General features: G+C 46.2%; 1 long non-coding RNA gene across 1 annotated transcript; it reads right to left on the minus strand.

Moving 5' to 3' along the window:
- Positions 1 to 4,269: 4,269 nt before the first annotated feature.
- LOC129640701 (uncharacterized) lies at positions 4,270 to 9,395 on the minus strand. The gene is made up of 4 exons (XR_008708914.1): positions 9,161 to 9,395; positions 5,631 to 5,714; positions 5,353 to 5,438; positions 4,270 to 4,560 (listed from the first exon to the last, which is right to left on the minus strand). It is a non-coding gene; the product is annotated as an uncharacterized LOC129640701 (long non-coding RNA).
- Positions 9,396 to 9,915: the final 520 nt, after the last annotated feature.

Genomic DNA, 9,915 nt, shown 5'->3' on the forward strand with positions numbered 1-9,915 from the left:
GTCTCCTTCTCGAAGAGCGAAAAGTGCCCCACCTTAGACATCTTCTTAAGTGGTCTTCGAAGCCCAGGCAAATAAATGGTCGCAGAGGATATCCGCGCTCCAGATGGACACTCATCTGAAAATTGAGGGGAAGAATGACATTAGGAGACTAAGCGTTGGCAATCAAGGCCCGTAGCTTTAGTTTCAACAGGGGTTTTTATACCCTAAGTTACACATAGAGGATAATGGGGATGCAAAGTCAGCAGCCTTTGATCCTTATCAAAAACCAGGGTTTCTTTCCTGCAAATGTATCATATACAAATGGTTTAGGTGATTTACATCATCTTCTAGCCAGAAGACCTATTAACATTTTATGACTCTTGACAAAGACTTATCAACCGTAAGACTTATTTTCTCTAAGAGTAATTATTTTAAGGTTTGGCCCCATCTTTCGAAGATAAAATTGCATTCCTATAGGGCAGATATGTAATGGGTTTACAACAAAGGAAAGAATTTATTACCTTAAGGGTCTAAAGTTAGTAACACCAAGGCCACTACTTATTTCTTCTACATACCAACTATATTAATTAATACACATTCAATTATACAATTCAGGGGATGTGGAAACTTGGCAACAAGCATTGGTTCATCAATGAAATCTTTTACTAGTTTTATTCTGACAGTTTCTAACTCTCTGAGAGGCTCTAAGCTATTTGAATATCTTAAACTTCCCGTGCATCTCGAGGCTCGGAGACTGTAAACAATTGTATGCATTGCTGTAGGAGTCCGGGTAAACTTGTCAGGCGAGTTAGAGAGCCATCTGACGTGTTTGGATTTAAACACTACTAATTGCCCAGGAACTTTATTAATTGGAGCTGTAAGTTAGCTCTTTGACAGAAAGAGTGAGATGGTGGTGGGGGACAGCCCCCAGTAAAGTCAGAGGTGAGAGCACAAAGCAATAAAGTAGGCAGACACTGGTTTTGGGGGGGTAGATGCTCAAGAATATCCGGGAGGACTCCCGAGGCTCGATCCCGCCTTTGTGTATGCCCAGCCTCCTTCCTCATGACCTTTGTCACGAGTGGAATGTCTCTCGCCGGCTCCCGGCATCTTCCCGTTTTTTATTTCTTAAAACAGCCAGATGTAGCTCAGTCGCGAGCCTCTGAATACTCTGCCGAAGAATCCTGACAATACAAGGAAGAATGATTATGAGAAGCAGAATTAAAGCAGCCACCGCAGCATAGCTAAAGACATTAGACAGAATATTCTTTCCTGAGAGGTAGTTAGGGAAAGTATGGAAGAAATCATTTGCTGTTCCAGCAGCAGTAAAATCTAATCGGGAGTGCTCCATGGTTGCTATTTGATAGTGAAGTTTCCCTACGTCTCAACCAATGTCAGAGCTGTTCCAGATACCTGAAATATGGTTTTTAATCTTTTCCCATTCAAAATCTGTCTCATTTACTTTCAGGGGTGTTCCACATATCCACCGATAGTCAGCATGACAAGACAATGCCATTTTCACCTTTAAAGCCTGCAATTCAGTCCCAATATGTATTACTGCTTCCTCTAGGGCGTCTACCCTCATTTCTAATTTTCTCTCTATAGCTTCCTGTGTTGCCAATGTTAAAGAAACATTTTTGGACATAGAATCAACATATTGAGCAGTATGTACTTGTTGAGTCAATGATATTGCTGCCACAGTAACAGAAGTGATTGCACTTATCAAAGCTGCTGTTCCCAAGATAAGTAAGCCCACAAACCGTCGTGTTTGCATTAAATCCTGTAGTTGTTGTAATACAGCAAGACCATAATTCAATAAGTGGTTACATCATAAGATAAGGTGGATGTTGTAGCATTACAAAGGAGCAAACATTATATTGAGGGTTTAAACAAGATGAACCAGGGAGCGCTGTAGGCGTCAGCCCGGGGGAGCAGTGTCCCCAGCATCAGGAGGCAGAACACGAGTGGCAGGCTGTGGGCCAAGGCGCCTATGGTGGGCGGAGGGGCAGGGTTCGTGGTTTAGGGCTAGCCGCCACCGCTTGGGCTCAGGGCGGTCCCCTCTCGCCGGTGGGGCCACTCTGGTCTGGACAGCACTCCGCGGGTGCGCTTTCCTCTCTGGCCCTCACTCGCTGCACAGACTTCTTTGCTCTAGGTCACGGGGTGCAGCGAGGTGGGTGCGAGGCGCTGCTGGTGGCACGGAGGCGAGAGCTGGCTTGGGGAGGGGGAGCGAGCGAGTGCGCGCGCCGCAAACCTGGTCTTTGGGGAATGTGACATGACGAATTTGTCTGAGATCCAAACCGGAGAATCTGCATTCTGTAGAAATATACAAGCATACCCTCTCCCACAAGTTAGCAACACATCTGGCCTTTTTCACTCTCCCGTAAGGAGGCCTTTTTACTTGACCAGGGGCCAAGTCGTAGCCTGTAATTCAGGCATCTAGTGTCTCATCATTGTAGTCTGCCCCTGTGTGTTTACGTTTAAGTGATTAATTACAATTGGAACATAACTTCACTATTTGTCTAGCTGTTTCCCTATGGATATGTTAATTTAGGTCTAATGTTTAGTTTAGGTCTCTGTATAAATTTAAGTAATAAATGTATAACCTCCTTATCTCATTTTGGTATACAGGTATACAGATATACCTAAATGCAAAATGCATTTATATATGTATTTATATATGGCAACAAGTATAAAGTTATTGACATATAATATATATAAATCAATATACTTGAATTAATCTTTATAATTAATATATTAATTAATATATATTACAACAATACAACACATACACAGCTAATACCAACCAACACAAACCAATATACTGTAATAATACATGTCACACATTTATAATTATACAGTATATAGAACATTTATCATCATAGCACATCAATCCATACCAATTAATATCAGCCACACACACATTATATTCTGCCATATATATTTAATTATACAGTATATATATGTGTGTGTATATAGTATACATATTAATTTATATACAAATTAATTAAGTATAGATCTATAAATAGAATTAGGTATACCTTTATTATATTTTATTTATACCCATACCTAATTAGGCAAACTGTAATTAGGCAAATACATTTATATTATGTATTTATAACAATATATAAAGTATTGTTAAATGTACCACCTGTACAGCATCTCCACCCCACATACCACTTTCTCTAATCCCACCAACTCATTTTCAGTATTATGTGTTGGCCAGGAGCTGGGCCAGTCTTTCCCAGCAATGTTAAGAGACGTCTGTTCCTGTGTCTAATAGCCCTGGCGTTTTATTCTCTTGAAGTAAAAGATCTTTTAAAGGCCTTGGAACTGTAATTTCCTGCACCCAAAAGGCTAGATCACTAGATCCAAATGTTTTGTGGCTCTTAGCTTGAGAAGTCAAGTTTTTCCTTGTCTGATAGTAAGGTAAAAGTAAAAGCTGTGTTACTCTTTGACCTTTATTAATTTGTACAGTTTTGATAGGCAGTGAGATCAAGACTTTAATTTCTCAATATCATCAGAATCTACTACACCATGCACCAGCGAAATTTCTTTTCTTTCTTTTTTTTTTATTTAATTTTTTTTTTAAAAGAAAGCGAGCTACGCCCCAGGACAAATCTTACAATGTCCTCAGATAGGGGGCCAGCCACTCCGGTTGGAATTGGAGTAAGTGGCACATCAGGGGTTAATATTGTTATTAAATCTCCTTGCCTTTTCGCTTTTCTCCTAGCCTGGGTGAGACCCCCCTGAGGGAGTTTTCTCCAAGGAGCACGCTCTGAATATTGTGTACTAAAAGCTCCTTTGTTTAAAAAACTTTTTATCTTCCTCAGTCTTAGGCAACACTTTGGGAGGCTTTGGGGGCAAAGTGGGGAACTCCTGGGTCCTGGGAGGCACAATCGAAGGCGGTGGTGGTCTCCTTAAATCAGAAAGTGGTGGATAAGTTTTTTAAAGGTTTGTGCAGAGGGGGAGGGAGCTCGCCAGGGCTCTCAGCCGCAACGTCCTGTAAGCCCTCTCCTTCCTCGGGAGGTAGACCACTTTCTCCCTCCTTTTTTTTTTTTTCAATGGCAGAAAATATGATCTGTGCAGTAAATGGAGACTCACCACCATCCACCTCTATAGCCTCCCCCATAGGCTATTTAACAGCCTCGTGACAGAGGTCCAGGACATTTCTAATCATATTCCACAGTCAATAAATATTTGTCTATTCTTAGATGCAGAGAAATCCATTTTTAATTTTTTTTTTAATTTTAGAGAATATTTTTATTTATTTTGTAACCTCTTTACCCTGGCTAAACTGCAGAGGGGACTAGAAAAGAAGCCTCAAGGTGAGGATCAAGTTCATCCTTGGGACTAGAGAAAATCCTTCTCCGGGAAACTCCTAGCGGTGGCCCTTTACCCTGACATGGAGGAGGAGGCATAGGGGGATGGGAGCGTCCCGAAGTTTTCCTCTTCTGTTCCGGAGATCCTTTAACTGTTTGGTAACTAAATCTTACGAACTGTCTGATCGGGGATGTTTCCCTCAACCTCCTAGGAGCGGATGGTCTGATTAGGGATGTTTTCTTAAACTTTTAGGAGCATCTTTAGCTAAAAAAAAAAAAAAAAAAACAACAATCCTCATCAGAATGGCATCGAGCTGCTGTTTCCTCTAAACCTTTTTCAAATTGAGGGGAGAGCTGATCTTTCTTTTCATCCCTATCTTTTACATGCTCATTGGCAGTCATAGCGGCTAGCCATTCATTTAGCTGTCGATAGCTAGGTATAGCCTCTTCATTTTCACTTTTCTTTATAACAGGTACCTTTTCAGATTTGCTTTTTTGATTAACAGGTACTTTTCCAACTTTACTTTCCACTTTAACAGGTACCTTTTCAAATTCATGAGCTGGATCTAAAACATCTCTAGTCATATTCCACAGAGGAAAGGTGTAAGTAGGGATTTTTTCCAAACCTTGCTGAGCACAATAAGCTCTTAGCTGTTTTCCTAGTTTTTTCAAGATATCTAGGTTAACAGTGCCTTGTTGTAGAAACCAAGGGCAGTGGTCTTGTACAAATGTAAAAAAATGATTGAATGGAAGATGTTTTAACCTTGATTCTTCTTTTACTTAATAACTGTAAAATTACTCCTATAAAGAGCTGTCTTTCATTTGATTCAGTGTTGCCCATGTCAGAAAATTAAGGATAGTAAAAGATTTTGCTTTTAGCTATCTAAAGATTAGGCCTTTTTTGTCAGCCTTTTTAGAAACCGTTTTTTCTCTCTAACTCTTCAACACTTCCCACTCCTCTCGCCCTGTCTATTCTACAGGGGGATCTGCAGCCCCCTAAGTGGGATCCTATCTGTCCCGAAAACTGAACACTGGGGGAATGGGGTTGGGGATTTACCTTCGAAATGCCTGTCTCGGGCGCCACCTGCAGAGGTCCAGCCCCAGCTGATCCAGGGTATTCGAAGGGAAGATGGAGTAGGCGACCTATGTATTTATTTATTTATTCATCAAAGATATAAAGAGTAATAGAATGAGGATAGCTCAGTAGGAAAATTCAGTGGAGAAAAGCAGCTGAGTAGCTTGGTTTACGCGGAAAATCAATATAACCCGTGACACCAGGTTAGCTCTGACCACGGAGGCTGCAAGTGCCCTCTAGAATAGAGGAAGTTGCCCCACCTTAGACACCTTATCGAGTAGGTCTTCGAAGCCCAGGCAAATAAATGGTCGCAGAGGATATCCGCGCTCCAGATGGACACTCATCTGAAAATTGAGGGGAATAATGACATGGGGAGACCAAGCGTTGGCGAGCAAGGCCCGTAACTTTATTTTCAACACAGGTTTTAATACCCTAAGTTACACATAGAGGATAATAGGGGATGAAAAGTCAACAGTCTTTAATCCTTATCAAAAACCAGGGTTTCTTTTCTGCAGATTTATCGTATTAAAATGGTTTAGATGATTTACATCATCTTCTGGCCAGAAGACCTATTAACATTTTATGACTCTTGACAAAGACTTATCAACCATAAGAGTTATTTTCTCTAAGAGTAATTGTTTAAGGTTTGGCGCCATCTTTCGAAGATAAAATTGCATTCCTATAGGGAGGATGTGTAATGGGTTTACAACAAAGAAAAGAATTTATTACCTTAAGGGTCTAAAGTTACTAACATCAAGGCCAGTACTTATTTTTTCTACATACCAACTATATTAATTAACACACATTCAAGGATACAATTCAGGGGATGTGGAAACTTGGCAAAAAGGATTGGTTCATCAATGAAATCTTTTACTAGTTTTATTCTGACAGTTTCTAACTCTCTGAGAGGCTCTAAGCTATTTGAATATCTTAAACTTCCCGTGCGTCTCGAGGCTGGGAGACTGTACACAATCGTATGCATAGCTGTAGGAGACCGGGTAAACTTGTCAGGCGAGTTAGAAAACCATCTGAGGGGTTTGGATTTAAACACTACTAATTGCCCAGGAACATTATTAGTTGGAGCTGTAAGTTAGCTCTTTGACAGAGAGAGTGAGATGGTGGTAGGGGACATCCCCAGTAATGTCAGAGGTGAGAGAACAAAGCCATAAAAAAGGCAGACTTTGGTTTTTGGGGGTAGATGCTCAAGAATATACGGGGGAACTCCCGGAGGCTCGATCCCGCCTTTGCGTATGCCGAGACTTTTTCCTCATGACATTTGTCATGAGTGGAATGTCTCTCGCTGGCTCCCGGCAATCTTCCATTGCACCAAACGCAGTGGAGTCCCGAGAGGCCCCTCCCAACACCACAGTATCAGTGTCTTCTCAGAGGAACCCTGAGCAACTCCCTGAGGTCACCGGTACAAGTCGATGGAACACAGGGTCTCCTGCCGCAACCCGAGAAAGACCTCAAGAGTCCGTCTTCAACGCGTCTTGAGGCCGGATTCCCCTACCATGACTCGAGAGCAATGACACGCTCCCCCTCGCCATGCGCATGGACACCTGACTTCACTGGCGCCACATGAGAGGCTCCCTGAGCTCCCCGTCATACCTCGTGAGAAACCCCACACTGGCGCCGCAGCTCAGGAAAACCCACGAGACGCCACCGTCATCGCGAGATTGGGGACTTCTTTTCCTGCCTGACCTGGAGAGCAATCCCTGGTCCTCTCTCCAAACTTCACAGGAGGATTGACTCCCTTTAGGCCACTCAGTTGGGTCCAAGAAATACCCGGTGCGACTCGAGAGGAGAGCGGAGTCCTTTGCTTCCCTCGAGACGAGGCCTGACTCCCCGGGTGAGTTTGGAATGCAACCCCGAGATCCCTGTCGCCCCTGGAGTGGAACATTATGTCCTAGACACAAGCCTAGATGAGGTCTATTTTGCCCTACAGTGACTCGAGAGCAACCTCCATCTCTCCCTCACAATTTGAATGGAAGATTGGTCTTCCCACGGTCAACACAAGAGGAAGTCTGAATTTCCCATCGTAATTCGAGAATTCAGCCTCAAGTCTTAAAAACCATGTGGTTCCCCCTTCATTGCAATATGAGGCCCTTGCCAGCTAGAGTCTCAAGAGAAGTCCCACGTTCCATCTTAAAGTTCGAAATGCTACTTGGCACCCTTGATGCGACCCCAAAGTTCCCCAACATACCGGTCTCACTCCAGGGGAAGACCGAAATTCCCGGCGTCTCCAGGGAAGTCCCATGTTCCGTCCTTAAGTGTGAAACGGTACTTGACACCCTTGATGAGACCGCAAAAGTTCGCCGACACGCTGGGTGCCTCGAGGGGAACACCGAGGGTCCCGGCACCACTTCATCTGAGCCCCTTCTCCCCTCCTGATCGCGACAGGAGAGTCGATTCCCCTGCTTTCTCTGGAAGGGGTTCCCGGCCTTCCTGGTGCACCTCAGGATGAGGCCGGTCTCAGGAGGAAATTCGAGACTAGCCATGTGTGAGGTGCCACGTGCCGAACGACCCCGATTTTCCGGTCCGCTCTTGATAAGAACCCGATGCCCGGACACCTCTTCGAAGGCAACCCTGTGAGTGAAGGCACAACACGAAGGGGCACTGACACCCCCGTGCATCATCCGGAAAAACCCGCAGGGTCTACACACAGCTCGACAAGGGGCCTGAGACTCCCGGAACAACTCGAGAGGCAACCAGAATTCCATTCCTCAGACAAGACGAGGCATGACTCTCCTGTCCCAACACTGCAGGGACCGTGCAGTCGGAGTCAGAATCGGAGAGGAAGCCTGAGGTTCCTGCCTCCCCTCGAGATGAGGCCCTCTTCCATTGCGCCGAACCCAGCAGAGTCCCGAGAGGCCCTGCCAACTCCACAGCATCCCTCACCTCTCAGAGTCACCATGGGAAGTTCCCTATAGTCCCCTGCAGAAGTCGAGGGAAACGAGGGTTTCCCGCCGCCACCCGAGAAAGACCTCGAGAGTCCTTCTTCAACGCGTCTTGAGGCCCTAGTCACTTCCCATGACTCGAGAGTGATGACCAGCTCCCCCTCGCCATGCGCATGGAGACATGAGTTCCCTGGCACCGCACGAGAGGCTCCCTGAGGTCCTCGTCGTGCCTCGTGAGAAAACCCCCATGGGAGCCGCAGCCTGAGGAAACCCATGAGACGCCCCCGTCATCGCTAGATGAGGGCCTTCTTTTCCTGCCTGGCCTGGAGAGCAATCCCGAGTCCTCTCTCCAAACTGAAGAGGAGGCTCGACACCCTTGAGTCCACTCATTGGGCTCCAAGAGATCCGTGTTGCGACTTGAGAGGAAAGCGGAGTCCTCTGCTTCCCCTCGAGGCGAGGCTTGACTCCCTGGGGGAGTCTGGAATGGAAACCCGAGATCCCTGTCTTCCCTTGAGAGGAATATTAGGTCCTGGACACACGCCTCGATGAGGTCTCTTTGGCCATGTAGTGACTCGAGCAGAACCCCCAGCTTTCCCTCGCAACTCCAGGGGAAGATTGGGCTTCCCAGGGCCAACCCAAGAGGAAGCCTGAAATCCCCGTCGTTTTCGAGAATCCAGACGCAACTCGAGAAAAACGACGTGGTTCCAACGTCTTCACAGAATGAGGCCCTTGCCCGCTACAGCGTCCCCAGGGAAGTCACATGTTCCGTCCTGAAGTGGGAAACGGTACTTGGCTCCCTTGTTGCGACCCCTAAAGTTCCCTGAAATGCCGGGTTCCCTCGAGTGGAACACCTAGAGTCCCGGCCCCACTTCATCTGAGCCCCATCTCCCCACCTGATCACGACAGGAGAGTCGATTCCCCTTCTTTGTGTGGAAGGTGTTCCCGGCCTTCCCGGCGCACCTCAGGATGATGCTGGTCTCACGAGGAAATTCGAGATGAGCCACGTTGGTGCTGCCACATGCCGAACGACCCCGATTTCCTGGTCCGCTCTTGAAATGAACCCGATGCCCGGACACCTCTTTGAAGGCAACCCTGTGGGGGAAGGCACAAAATGAAGGGGCAATGACACCCCTGTGCATCTTCTGGAAACACCCGCAGGTTCCACACACAGCTCGACAAGGGGCCTGAAACCCACTGAACGACTCAAGAGGCAAGCAGAGTTCCATTACTCAGACAAGACGAGGCCTGACTCTCCTGTCCCAACCCTGCAGGGACCCTGCGGTCGGAGTCAGAAATGGAGAGGAAGCCTGAGGTTCCTGCCTCCAATCGAGATGAGGCCCTCTTTCATTTCGTCAAACCTAGTCGAGTCCCGAGAGGCCCCTCTAACTCCTCAGTATCCCTCACCTCTCAGAGGCACCTTGGAAGTTCCCTAAGGTCCCCGGTAGAGGTCGAGGGAAATAAGTGTTTCCTGCCCCTACCAAGAAAGACCTCGAGAGTCCTTCTTAAATGCGTCTTGAGGCCCTAGTCCCTCCCATGACTCCAGAGCAATGACGCGATCTGCCTGGCCACACGCATGGAGGCCTGACTTCTCTGGCGCCACACGAGAGGCTCCCTGAGCTCCCCATCATATCTCGTGAGAAACCCCACA

Source organism: Bubalus kerabau, unplaced genomic scaffold (genome assembly GCF_029407905.1).
Source record: "Bubalus kerabau isolate K-KA32 ecotype Philippines breed swamp buffalo unplaced genomic scaffold, PCC_UOA_SB_1v2 scaffold_26, whole genome shotgun sequence".
NCBI lineage: Eukaryota > Metazoa > Chordata > Mammalia > Artiodactyla > Bovidae > Bubalus > Bubalus kerabau.